General features: G+C 44.9%; 1 protein-coding gene across 1 annotated transcript in view; it reads right to left on the bottom strand.

The window, feature by feature from the left end:
• LOC124555919 (cell surface glycoprotein 1-like) overlaps positions 1-14,378 on the bottom strand; it is a 546,947-nt gene that overhangs the window by 438,845 nt on the left and 93,724 nt on the right. The gene's annotated exons all lie outside the window — the stretch shown is intronic.

Genomic DNA, 14,378 nt, shown 5'->3' with positions numbered 1-14,378 from the left:
TCGGCATGTGCATCTACATGGACACCCTGCAAATCACACTTAAGTGACTGACAGAGGGTTAATCGAACATCACAATAATTCTCTATTCTACCAAGCTCGAACAGCGAGCGGAAATAAAGAACACCTACACTACTGGCCATTAAAATTGCTACACCAAGAAGAAATGCAGATGATAAACGGGTATTTATTGCAAAAATATATTATACTACAACAGATATGTGATTACATTTTCACGCAATTTGGGTGTATAGATCCTGAGAAATCAGTACCCAGAACAACCACGTCTAGCCGTAGTAACGGCCTTGATGCGCCTGGGCATGGAGTCAAACAAAGCTTGGATGGCGTGTACAGGTACAACTGCTTATACAGCTTCAACACGATACCACAGTTCATCAAGAGTAGTGACTGGCGTATTGTGACGAGCCAGTTGCTCGCCCACCATTGACCAGACGTTTTCAATGGTGAGAGATCTGGAGAATGTGCTGGCCAGGGCAGCAGTCGAACATTTTCTGTATTCAGAAAGGCCCGTACAGGACCTGCAACATGCGGTCGTGCATTATCCTGCTGAAATGTAGGGTTTCGCAGGGATCGAAGAAGGGTAGAGCCATGGGTCGTAACACATCTGCAATGTAACGTCCACTGTTCAAAGTGCCATCAATGCGGACAAGACGTGACCGAGACGTGTAACCAATTGCACCCCATACCATCACGCCGGGTCATACGCCAGTATGGCGATGACGAATACACGCTTCCAATGTGCGTTCACCGCGATGTCTCCAAACACGGATGCGACCATCTTGATGCTGTAAACAGAAACTGGATGCATCTGAAAAAATGACGTTTTGCCATTCGTGCACCCAGGTTCGTCGTTGGGTACACCATCGCAAGCGCTCCTGCCTGTGATGCAGCGTCAAGCGTAACCGCAGCCACAGTCTCCGAGCTGATAGTCCATGCTGCTGCAAACGTCGTCGAACTGTCATGCAAACGTCCCCATCTGTTGACTCAGGGATCGAGACGTGGCTGCACGATCACTTACAGCCATGCGGATAAGATGCCTGTCGTCTCGACTGCTAGTGATACGAGGCCGTTGGGATTCAGCACGGCGTTCCGTATTACCCTCCTGAACCCACCGATTCCATATTCTGCTAACAGTCATTGGATCTCGACCAACGCCAGCAGCAATGTCGCGATACGATAAACCGCAATCGCGATAGGCTGCAATCCGACCTTTATCAAAGTCGGAAACGTGATGGTACGCATTTCTGCTCCCTCCACGAGGCATCACAGCAACGTTTCACCAGGCAACGCCGGTCAACTGCTGTTTGTGTATGAGAAATCGGTTGGAAACTTTCCTCATGTCGCCGGCCGCGGTGGCCGTGCGGTTCTGGCGTTGCAGTCCGGAACCGCGGGACTGCTACGGTCGCAGGTTCGAATCCTGCCTCGGGCATGGGTGTGTGTGATGTCCTTAGGTTAGTTAGGTTTAAGTAGTTCTAAGTTCTAGGGGACTGATGACCACAGCAGTTACATCCCATAGTGCTCAGAGCCAATCGGAGGAGAAATTTGCTGATTGAAATTTCGTGAGAAGATTCCATCGCAACGAAAAAAGCTTTTGTTTTAACGATGTCCACCCCATATCCTGTATCATGTCTGTGACACACACTCCCTTACTTCTCGATAATACAAGACGTGACGCACTTCTTTGAACTTTCTCGATGTACTCCGTTAACCCTACCTGGTAACGATTCCACACCGCGCAGCAGTACTCCAACAGAGAACGGAGAAGCGTAGTGTAGGCAGTTCGTGCAGAAAATCCTGCTACACTTTCGGGATTATGGACGGTTATAGAGACAGCATGGTTCACTATTTCTGCAGATGACTTCCAACGACTTGTGAAGTCTATGTCACATCGAGCTGCTCTACGCCGGACTAAAGGAGATCCGTCACGATATTAGGAGGAATCCCATGACTCTTCTCACCTCAGTACAGTATATATATTCCGGGTGTCTTTCCTAAGAGCCTTCAGACGCATTTTCTCCGATGTATCGGCAGGTATTTTCAGTTTCGTTCTTACAATGTGTAGCCGAAATCAGCAAAAAAACCGCTGATCACATCTTTCATGCAACGCCCATTTTCAACAGAAAGCGTCGATTTGATTCCCGTTAGAAACAAAATTGTTTTTAAATCGGGATTCTCCGTGCCCATACGATAGAAAGATCCCAAATTAGTGTAGTGCGGTACATGGTTTAAACATATGTATTGACAGGACCAGTACAACACAGCACAACTTTTGTTCGCCAGACTTTCTTTACCCGACTTACTCCATCCCGTGTGTCGTCCTGGCCAGCGCTATCTGCTACCGTAAATCCAGCAGGTTCAAAAATGGTTCAAATGACTCTGAGCACTACGGAACTTAACTTCTGACGTCATCTGTCCCCTAGAACTTAGAACTACTTAAAGGGAACTAACCTAAGGACATCACACACATCCATGCCCGAGGCAGGATTCGAACTTGCGACCGTAGCGGCCTCGCGGTTCCAGAACTGTTGAGTGGTTTTGGGATTCCAGCTCGCCAGCTTGCCCTGCAGTCCGCAGCTTCATCGAACACTTCGGCTCCCTTGGTTACTGAGGCACCCACATTACGAGCACCAACAATTTGCCCACGTTCGAATTTACTTAGCTCTGACATAATACACACAAAACTGCACAGATCAGTGTTCTGACCACGAATGACACTTGAAACTTGTCGCACATATGCCGTTCGTGATCAAATGCAACAGCGCAACCTGCAGTCCTGTAGCTTTGCTACCATCTGCATTTATGTTTAAACATGTATTTCTCGCGGAGTTGCCACATTTTTGTCTGTGTGTGTGTGTGTGTGTGTGTGTGTGTGTGTGTGTGTGTCAGAAATAGCAGAAGACGTTATGTCTGTCAGTAAGATAAAAGCACGGGAAGCGGAAAGATTGTGAGAGAGGATGTCCTGTCAACGTAGCGAGCAGCGCATTTAGCAGAGGCGTGTGAAGAAAAGAGCTTTCGAGTCTCACAAACAACCTATCCTGATGAAATAATACTATACCTGTTCACGTATGTTGATTTAAAGGAAGAAGTAGACAAAGAATTATGCTTACGGTACTATTTGTACTATGGAAGATGTACGGTGGCTGAGAGAGCTTTTATTTGATTGCAGTCCTCTCAATACAATGTCGACCATTTAAGTAATCAACCAACAAAGATAAATAACCAACATGGGAAAATATATTTCGTGTTTTAGTTCGAGTACACGACACTATAGAGTAAAAACAGGTGTCCTGGGCGCTCACAAAAAACACACAACAAAAAACACACAACAAAAAACGTTTTTCATCACCCTGGTTCCCAGAACTGCCGGAGGTAGACGTTGTCTGTGGATATTATATCACAGACACAGTCCCTTTGACTGTTCGAAGATGCCACTAAACCCGCCCAAACATGTGAACAACCATGCATGAGTAGCGCCTATTAGATGGAGGGGTCCGACAGCCGATCAGTTCCAGTCATTCCACCAGGAAGGAGGTACACGGCTAGTGTTGTCTGTAGTTCAACCATGCCTAGACGGTCAATACCGCGGTTCGATCGCGTCCGCAGTGTTACTTTGTGCCAGGAAGAGCTCTCAACAAGAGAAATGCCCAGGCGTCTAGGAGTGAACTGAGGCGACGTTGTTCGGACATGGAGGAGATACAGAAAGACAGAAACTGTCGATGACATGCCTCGCTCAGGCCGCCCAAGGGCTACTAATGCAGTCGATAACCGCTACCTGCGGATTATGTCTCGGAGGAACCCTGACAACAACGCCACCATGTTGAATAATGCTTTCCGTGCAGCCACAGGACGGCTGCATGGTGCACAACTTCACTCCCGACGTCCATGGCGGGGTCCATCTTTGCAACCACTACACCATGCAACGCGGTACAGATGGGCCCAACAACATGCCGAATGGACCGCTCAGGATTGGCATCACGTTCTCTTCACCGATGAGTGTCGTATATGCCTTCAACCAGACAATCGTCGGAGACGTGTTTGGAGGCACCCCAGACAGGTTGAACCCCTTACGCACACTGTTCAGCCAGTGAAGCAAGGTTTAGGTTCCCTGCTGTTTCTGGGTGGCATTATGTGGGGCCGACATACGCCGCTTACGGTCCAGGAAGGCGCCGTAACGGCTGTACGACACGTGAATGCCATCCTCCGACCGATAGTGCAACCATATCGGCAACATATAGGTGAGGCATTCGTCTTCATGGACGACAATTCGCGCCCTCCATTGTGCACATCTTGTAAATGACTTCCTTCAGGATAATGACAGCGACGACTAGTGTGACCAGCACGTTCTTTAGACATGAACCCTATCGAACATGTCTGTGATAGATTGAATAGGCCTGTTAATGGACGACGTGACCCACCAACCACTCTGAGGGATCGATGCCGAATCGCCGTTGAGGGGTGGGACAATCTGGACCAATAGTGCCTCGATGATCTTGTGGATAGTATGCCACGACGGATACAGGCATGCGTCAGTGCAAGAGGACATGCTACTGGGTGTACAGCAATCTGGGCCACCACCTCTGAAGGTCTAGCTGTACGCTGGCACAACATGCAATGTGTAGTTTTCATGAGAAATAAAAAGGGTGGAAATGATGTTTATGTTGATCTCTATTCCAGTTTTCAGTACAGGTTCCAAAACTCTCGGATCCGAGGTGATGCAAAACTTTTTTTTGATGTGTGTAGTACTGCACAGTAGTTTGTAAAACCATATCAATTCAACTAGACTTGTTACTGCCGGCCGCGGTGGCCAAGCGGGTCTACGCGCTTCAGTCCGGAACCGCGCGACTGCTACGGTCGCAGGTTCGAATCCTGCCTCGGGCATGAATGTGTGTAATGTCCTTAGGTTAGTTAGGTTTAAGTCGTTCTAAGTTCTAGGGGACTGATGACCTCAGATGTTAAGTCCCATAGTACTCACAGCCATTTAGACTTGCTACTGTCATGTGTAAGTAATTGCTGGGCGCCGACTACTATCTTACTGATACACGGTGATTAGGTTTATAGTCGTTGTTACAAGAAACTCATACTTTTTCTCCGCAGTAGAATATTAGGACTTTACGCTAGTCTGTTGTTTACACTCCTTCATTTAACCAAATTACACATTTGGCTAACTTTCACTGTTCAGTCACTTCTCCAATGACATTGAGTGTAACGGAATTCTGTTTAGATTAACTTGTAAATAGTTGACACTCATTTATACACGGTCCAGTCACAATGTGTCCACCATCTACGTTCTACGTCAACGTGCAATAACCACTCACAGACGGCAGGTGGCAGCACTAACATTTGAGGGTATGTAAACCGTGTCCGGCGAACGCAGAAAATATGGCAGTTGTTGTCGTACTGCGAAAACGGAACGATTTATCTGCCGTCCAAATGGGCACGATCATTGGTTTTCGTACTAAGGGTGGATGCATTTCCCAAACGGCTACGCCTGTTCACTGTTCTCGTGCCGACGTGGCTAAATTGGCAAAATGGCGCTATCGAAAACCGACGCCGAGGCAACCGTGGTGCACCAAGGGCCATAGATTACAGGGATGAACGACGGCTGCGGGATGTGTACGGGCGAACTGTGCAACTGTTGAGAAACCTACTGCCCAAGTGAACCAAAGGGCTACAAACTGTGTCTCCTCAATGGCCGTACGCTGCTTATGGGCCGCAGCAGGCGACTAGTGCATGCACCCATACTGATTGCTGTTCACTGGCGAAGAAGGCTGGAATTTGCACGCCAATAGCGCAACTGGACGTCCACTGAGTGACAAGTGGCCTTTGCAGATAAATAACGTTTCCATGATTCAACGGCGAGAAACACCTCAAAGCGTACTACACAGCCTGCAACCAAGCGGAAGCTTAACGCTGTGGGGAATGTCTTCGTGGCATTCCCTGCGTGATCTCGCCAGTCGAAGGCACAATGGGCCAACACAAGTATTCATCTATCCTTGGGGACCATGTGAATCCCTACAGGCAGTTTGCTTTTTCTTCGGCACGATGGGATCTACCAACAGCGCAACACAACGGTTCTCACAGCTCACAGTGTACGTGCGTGGTTCGAAGAGCACCAGGATGGATTTGCCATACTCCCCTGGCCACCAAACTTCCCGCATTTAAACCCAACGGAGAATCTGCGAGACCAACTCAGTCGGGCTGTTCGCGCCACGGATCCGCAGCCGAAAAACCTAGAGCAGCTGGCCATGGTACTCGAGTTGCTATGGTTCTACATAGCTGTCGGTACCTTCCAGAACCTTGCACACACTCTTCTTGCACATCTCGCAGCGATCCGCGCTCCATAATGTGGTTATTCAGCACTTCTGACAGGTTGTCACATTAATGTGACCGGACAGTGTATGACCACTCACTTGAAACAAAACTGGGTCCACTCAAATGTAAGGATACCCTACTCATTCGAGAGAAAATAGTTTTCGTTGTGTGTTTTTTTTTCCTCTCTCAGACATATTTTACTTCCTTGTATCATATATCAATAGTGGATTCTGTTTCCACTTACCGTCAAGTTCAGATAGATACAGCAAGTGATCAAAAGTATCCGGACACCCCCCAATATATACGTTTTTCTTATTAGATTCACTGTGCTGCCATCTACTGCTAGGTACTCCATATCAGCGACCTCAGTAGTCATTATATTCGAGAGCTGAATGGGGCGCTCCGCGGAACTCACGGACTTCGAGCGTGGTCAGGTGATTGGGTGTCACTTGTGTCATGCGTCTGTATGCATGATATCCACACTCCTGAACATCCCTAGGTCCAATGTTTCCGATGTGATAGTGAAGTGGAAACGTGAAGGGACACGTACAGCACAAAAGCATACAGACCGACCTCGTCTCCTGACTGGCAGAGACCGCCGACAGTTGAAGAGGCTCGTGTAATAGGCAGACATCTACCCAAACCATCACACAGGAATTCCAAACTGCATCAGGATCCTCTGCAAGTACTATGACAGTTAGGCGGGAGGTGAGAAAACTTGGATTTCATGGTCGAGTGGTTGCTCATAAGCCATACTCATGCCGGTAAATGCCAAACGACGCCTCGCTTGGTGTAAGGAGCGTAAACATTGGAAGACTGAACAATGGTGCGCCCCATTCTGCTCTCTCACGATGTCTAATGACTACTGAGGTCGCGGATATGGAGTACCTGGCAGTACGTGACAGCACAATGCACCTAATACGAAAAACCACGTTTTTGGGGGGTGTCCGGATAATATCTCTTGAACAAATTTTCCACTTTTTCTAAAATTGTAATGATTTATTGGTCTGTACATGCATGTCACATCCATCGAGTTCCTTCCCAAATGGCTCTGAGCACTATGGGACTTAACTTCTGAGGTCATCAGTCCCCTAGAACGTAGAACTACTTAAACCTAACTAACCTAAGGACATCACACACATCAATGCCCGAGGCAGGATTCGAACCTGCGACCGCAGCGGTCGCGCGGTTCCAGACTGTAGCGTCTAGAACCGCTCGGCCACTCCACCCGGCGATTTCCTTCCCATCTGGTGGTAATTCCTCTTTTGTGTTAGAACATATTACATTCAGCTACGCCTCATGCTCTACGGACCAATTACTAGAAATTCTACATCGGTATAAAGAGTCGTAACCATTAGTTCCCGCCGCTAGAATTTGATGGCGTGATGGTGAACTGCTTGATATGAGCTGTAGACTAAGAAACATGCGAACAAACGGAACTCGGCCATGTTAATAGCATTGTATGAGTGTTCCGCGATGTGTCACATCTTCGGCGCTAAACCGAAGGAAGGGCACATTATTTGAACAACAAATTACTTCTGTGGGCCTAGCATAAAAGACAAAATGCAATGTAACTCACACGAGTTCCACATCTTTAAATGAATCATATCTTATTAGAGGCGTGTGCATGTGAACAAGGAGAGAAAATCTCTACACGACACTCTCACGGTGTTGATGTCAGTCAAAAGGTGTTTTGTCATGTTTCGTAATATTGTCAAAAAGCGTATCAAGTCAAATGATAGAAGGTTAGGGCTTACGGCAAAATGGTTCAAATGGCTCTGAGCACTATGGGACTTAACATCTATGGTCATCAGTCCCCTAGAACTTAGAAATACTTAAACCTAACTAACCTAAGGACATCACACAACACCCAGCCATCACGAGGTAGAGAAAATCCCTAACCCCGCCGGGAATCGAACCCGGGAACCCGGGCGTGGGAAGCGAGAACGCTACCGCACGACCACGAGAAGCGGGCGGCTTAAGGCACCGTCTTCGATGAAGCCATCAAATTGTGAACACAAGCCCGGATAATACAGGCTGGGGAAGGTGAAGTCCTTTTCAGTGAAACCATCCCGTTACATAAAATGATTGAGGCATTCACAGACGTTTCTTTATGTGCTACCTCTTGGTGCTTTAGTAGTTTTTCACACGTTTCGCAAGCACGAGTGACTAGCATTATCAAAGATTCCACTTGCTTTCTTAGTGAGTGGCTCTTTGACCTTGTGAGCCACTCCTACAGGCGAAACTGCAGAAAATCGCCAAACGACTGTCGGCGGAAGAAACCAAGACGAGTGCTAACAGACATCATATCAACCATCCTGTTGTTCGCACGAAGTGATAAGGAAAATCTGCCACCTCGCACAGTAATAATGCGAGTCAAATGACAATTATACAGGGTGTCACAGAATTGTTGCGACAAATTTCCAAGGGTTATGGAGGATGGCTTGAGGAACAAATCGAGGATAGGAAACCTTGTCCAGAAACGTCATCCAACGACGCTACTTAGCGTTGAAGTTATAGGCGTTGCCATCTGCCATTAGCCCCCCCCCCCCCTTCGGCTGCAAACGTGATTTTGTACACTTGTTTGTTAGTAGTGATCGCGATTAATTGCAACGATTACCAAGGGAGAAGATGAAGCAAACCCCTGCGTAGACAGGTCTTGTCTGCTATGAATGCGATGCTCCGCTGCCTTAGTGGATGACGATTCAGGTCACGGGTCCCCGTACAATCTATTTTTTCTCTTGGAACCCTCAAAAATCCCCAATTTTTTCGGTATACCGGAGAAAAACACACTGCAGACGGAAACACGCGTCCGAAACAGTCATTCGTCAAGACAACAGGCATTCATCGGGGACAAGACCTGCGCACAAAGTGGCTGGCTCCATCTTCTCCACAGGCGACCGTCGCAGTCAGTTGCGATCTCTGAATAACAAACAACACTGCAAGACATTCCGCCTACGGTCTATCAGTGTTCAAAATGCTGCCGCCGAAGGTCTAGCCTAGTGCAAGGCGCCGGCACCTATAATTTCGATGCTCTGTAGCTTCGTTGGATGCTGTTTCTGGACAGGGGTTCCTATCCCCGATTTGTTAATCACGACATCCTCTACAACCCCTCTAAGCTTGTCCCAACATTTCTGGGACACCCTGTAGCTATATGCCAAGTAGTTTTATATGCAAAGTTTTTTTGAATGAATCATATTGAAGGTGTTACGTAGAAATTGGTAAATTCAAATATACTGCTGTCACACTGCCTTTGTTGGGACGGATTATCCTCAACAGAAGTTCATGTGTAGTTTGTAAAGGTTTATAGGGAATCACTTCCTTCATTTTCAAGAGCTAGGAAATGGGCGAGTGATTAATATGTTCTATAATTCTCGTGAAAGTGATTTGCATGTAGGATGTGTAAAAACTGGCACCACAGACAAAAACATTGAGGAAGTGTGCAATAAATTACTGGAAGATCTGAAATGAAAGGTATGTGAAATACCTAAAGCACCAGAAAAATCTGGAAAGTGTAACATTTAACTATGTGGAAGTTTTGTGCAATATGGGTGCTTCATCTATTGACATCGGTCCAAATGCAAATGAGAGGAAGAATTCAGAAAGACATCAGAGCCATTAAAAAAATGATCTCACTGATTTCATGTTCCGTTTTGTTACTGTAGGTGAATCGTAGATCCACATTTCGTGCCAGAAACGGAACACCAATCACATCTGTGGGGAGAAGTCGTTGGCCCTGTGCTATAAAACACGTATTCTATATTTTATGTCAGAAAGGTTACGGCCAATATTTTCTGGCTATTTTTCTTTTTGATACTTGCAAATACTACGCACCTCTTCTGGACCAGTTGGACGAAGACATTCTCTAGATTAGGTCTCGTTAACCGAAGCAAGAAATCATCTCTCATCAAGACAATGATCTATTATGCACCTATGCTTTAGCAGTAAGAAAACAGCAATTTGAAGTTCGAATTGTTCAAATGTCTATCCCATTCATCACCTTTGATGTCATCCGATTTCTACTTATTCTCACGCCCGCAGGAATTTATAATTGCACATCGATTTATCGATTTACGTCCAACGGAAACGTTATAACAGTTGAATTTGTGTAAATTACAGGTCTTCGAGAACAGTTCAGTAAGGAATCTACAGAAAAAATGGATGGAAGGAAATACCTCGCAAAATGCCTAAAACACAATCTTTCACTGCCAAGCCAAAAGTATTTCTCCTTACCGTCGTAGTTTAATGCCCGCGCATGGTTTTAACGACGCATTAAGCACAAATTTTCCTAGATCGGGGTCGATGTTCAGGGTCGTTTTCTTTGAGCCCATTAGTACCGAACTGTCTGCTGCAACATCAGTTCCAGGGAATCAGTGGCGTCGAAGAGTTTACATTTCAAATACATTTGTAGGAATATACATATATATATATATCATATTGATTATGATACGCAGTATATTTAGCCAGTCGAAAAAAAACACCACCATAAAACACACACACACACACACACACACACACACACACACACACACACACACACACCAGCTGCGTCCAATAACTTTGAAAACTGTGTTGTGCATGTTGCTGTTATGATTTTTCTCCTCTGTAAATCCTTAAGAATAGTGCACTTACCTTATATTAATGTAACACTATGTCGTTAACGAAGTAACTGGAATTAGTCACATTGATGTTCGTAAGTTATTAATTCATGTTAACGGATAATACTGCTTAATTTTTTTTTTTACAATTAGCTTAATGCATTGTAACACAGCCCGAGAAATAATGTAGTAGATCATTAAAGAGCTGCAACATCAGTACCCACAGCTGGCGGTCACGTAAATACGCAGACGTTTAACAGCATTACTATAATTAAAGTGATGAAACAAGGTTGCTATAGTTTTTTTCTCACGGAGGTCTGAAAACCGTATAATTAACGCTGTAATAGTGGATAAAATATAGGTATTAAATATAGATGCAAACTATAGCACATCATTTTACTGCACACATACATTTAGCCCCGTTATTGTTTATTCACTACTTTATTTTACATCTATACGTACATCCACATTCGGGAAGCCAGGAAATGATGTCTGGTGTAGGATTCATAGCGAATTAGTATGATTTTAAGCTCTATATTTCATTCGGATAGTGCACGAGCAGAACTGTCGGAACGTTTCCATTCAGACTGAATTTTACCGTCATTGGCATCATGCGAGACGTACGTTGTTCGTTGAATCGTCTCGGAACGCCCACATTTCGACTTTCTGGGACTAATTCCTTACGTGATACAGAACGACTGTCACCGCCCGAGACAGACTGTGGTTAAGTCAGCTTTTGTTTACATTTTCGTACAATGGTTATGGCAAATGCAAGGATTGTGCGTTTTAATAGGACACGACAAAATCTCTTCCCGCTCCATCCGTTTCTTTGCCGGTATAGTCAACTATCAACCTGCGAATGATTTTGATCCGTTGACTGAGTTTACATAGTATTACAAACAGTCGTCGATTTTTTTTAAGTCAACAGAAAAATGTTTGATTTCAGAAGTATTAAATGCTTCTTCTGTTGCTAGTCTCACGTTCATGTTTATTCTATTCTCTGTGTAGCTTCCCTCTCTCATTAAGATGTTGTATTCCTCTGAACCTCCGCCATTGCTGATGTTTTGACATTTTAATATTCTGCACTGCACACACTCAGCTAATGCGAGCGAGCCCAACAATGTTCTTGGACGGTCTTCTTGAATGTTTGCTGCTGTATGCTCAGATACTCGTCATTCGTGTTACCGAATTTTATTCCTGTTTTCTCAGACGTTTCTTTCAATACCAGTAGTCACTGATTCTACAACAGACGTTTCATTGTTCTACGTTCATAAAATTTACCTTAGCCATTCGACAATACTATGATAAGCCAAAACAGTGACTACTACTATACTTTCATTACACAAACACGTAGTTGATACCAATATTTCTATAATTAACATTTCAAACTACACGTTTTAGTTATACCTTTCTTAAAATTTTCACCAGAATGAAAATAAAATCACATGAAACGGTTTCAGAAGTATTTGATGCTAACTGCTTAGATGACCCGCTCTGCATATTCCATTCGGAGTCGAAAGTTCCAGCGTTACTTATTTTTTCACGTAAGCCAGTTTTCTGTTGCAAGCACTATGTGGGCTTTATTATCCTTCATTAGTGACAGTTACGAAACTTTCCTCTAACTGTGCTCCATTTCGTCCATAGTCCACGTATGCGAATTACTTATGTTGGTTGGGAGTACCACACAGAAGTGTTACGCATTTTTACAGAAGTGGCCCTCTATCGCAAGAATTTCACATCTGCTCGCCACACATGTTCTGCTACCACAGAAGCTGTTTTTGTGTATTCCCCATACCCGACATAACTTGGGGTTCTATAGCTTCCCAGAAAATAGTTTAGGTCAATATATGTGCAACTGAGATAGCCACAAAACTAACCGAGAGCCTGGTTTAAGTTCTCCACCCATCTCCATTGGAAGACCGCAACTGCTCCATGAAACGATGTTATTAATCACTAGCTCTTTATCCACAGGACTAACAGTGTTCTCCACTTCATCTAGTCGACGAAGGGAAGCGATGCGACAGGGGTCACCGCTGACATGAACCACATCTGTAGACAGCTCCGTCCTACGCCTTCAATACCAGTGGCTGAGCCGCCCTTAGAGTATAAACATCTATGGGGGTGAGCATTCGGATGCGTAGAACGAGAATTCTTTCAGCAACATCTCCTGAAGATCAAGCCACTTGAGTCTGGCAAGGCCCAATTTAGCCCGTATAATTCCTGGCATATTTTGAGCGTTATTAATTCGCTGGCTACATATGGATCAGCTTCAGAAGAACAGTGAAACTTTGTGATGGCTCTCGATCTTCCACCATAACCGAGTCAATCAACCTGAGATATCAAATATGAGGTAGCCAGGGAGGTAGAACGTGGGTTCTACTATGCCAAGACTGCTTGGTAGCTACAACAGGAAAACACAATTAATTAGCAGGAGTACAAAATAGGAAAGTATTTATTACTTAACTTTGTTGTAGTCCATGGTCTGTTGGTTCACAATTATAGAAGACGCGACTAGACGTCTGCAGGAAGACATAATTTACAAGTCACAAATTTTGCAGTGACGATTCAATCTCTCGTAATATTGAGTGTCGAATCCGGTGAATTTGAAGACTAACTTGGCTGTCGACATGACAGAACGCAGAGTTGTTTATAACTGCCAACTTAGTACTGTTGACTTTACTGTAGTACTATTACAGAACTTCACAACTGGGCTACAAAGACTGGATGGCAGCAATGACTGGGCTGCAGACGATGACTGACATCGGCGCTGGCTGACCACTGAGTGCGGCTACGAACTGTAGACTGGCACAACTGCACTACACTCCTGCTACACATGAAGTGGCCTCGCGGCGAACATAAGTACTGCGACTGGCTGTGTACTCTTTGGCTAGCACAGCCGTTTTTCTGTTCCCTTTATCGAGAGAATCGCATCCCGCGGATCGATCTCGCAGGCCGCGGTGTGGTCGTATGACTGACTACATCACACTTTGCATACGCGTTTTATGGAGAATTTTACAATTTGATACCAGCAACTGGAGTTAAAGATGTGCACAGCAATGGTATTGTACTTTTTTGCCACAGTATCGTAACTCAGAATCCACTTTATTGACGTTCTTTCTGTAACGGGATAAGAAGTGACATCCAAGAATATTTTTAGTTTTTGTTTCCTACTGTCCTTATCCATATTGTCGAATCTCTGTTCTAATTAATTACGATACAGTGACACTGTGTAGCAAACTGTCTCAAGTAGAAATACTTAGATACACACAAGGGTTTGAGAATTTGTGTAAACTGGAGTAAATTAATGAGACTGTCACGTATAAATTTTGTCTGCATATGAACATAGCATCAATTGTATCCACTAACTGACAGTTTACTCGAACACACACGCAAATTATCACATGGCCAGAAAATCGCAGAAATTGTGTCTAGAATACAAGACTTTATAAT

The sequence above is a fragment of the Schistocerca americana genome, chromosome X (assembly GCF_021461395.2).
Source record: "Schistocerca americana isolate TAMUIC-IGC-003095 chromosome X, iqSchAmer2.1, whole genome shotgun sequence".
NCBI lineage: Eukaryota > Metazoa > Arthropoda > Insecta > Orthoptera > Acrididae > Schistocerca > Schistocerca americana.
This window is presented reverse-complemented; position numbering and strand designations above follow the sequence as displayed.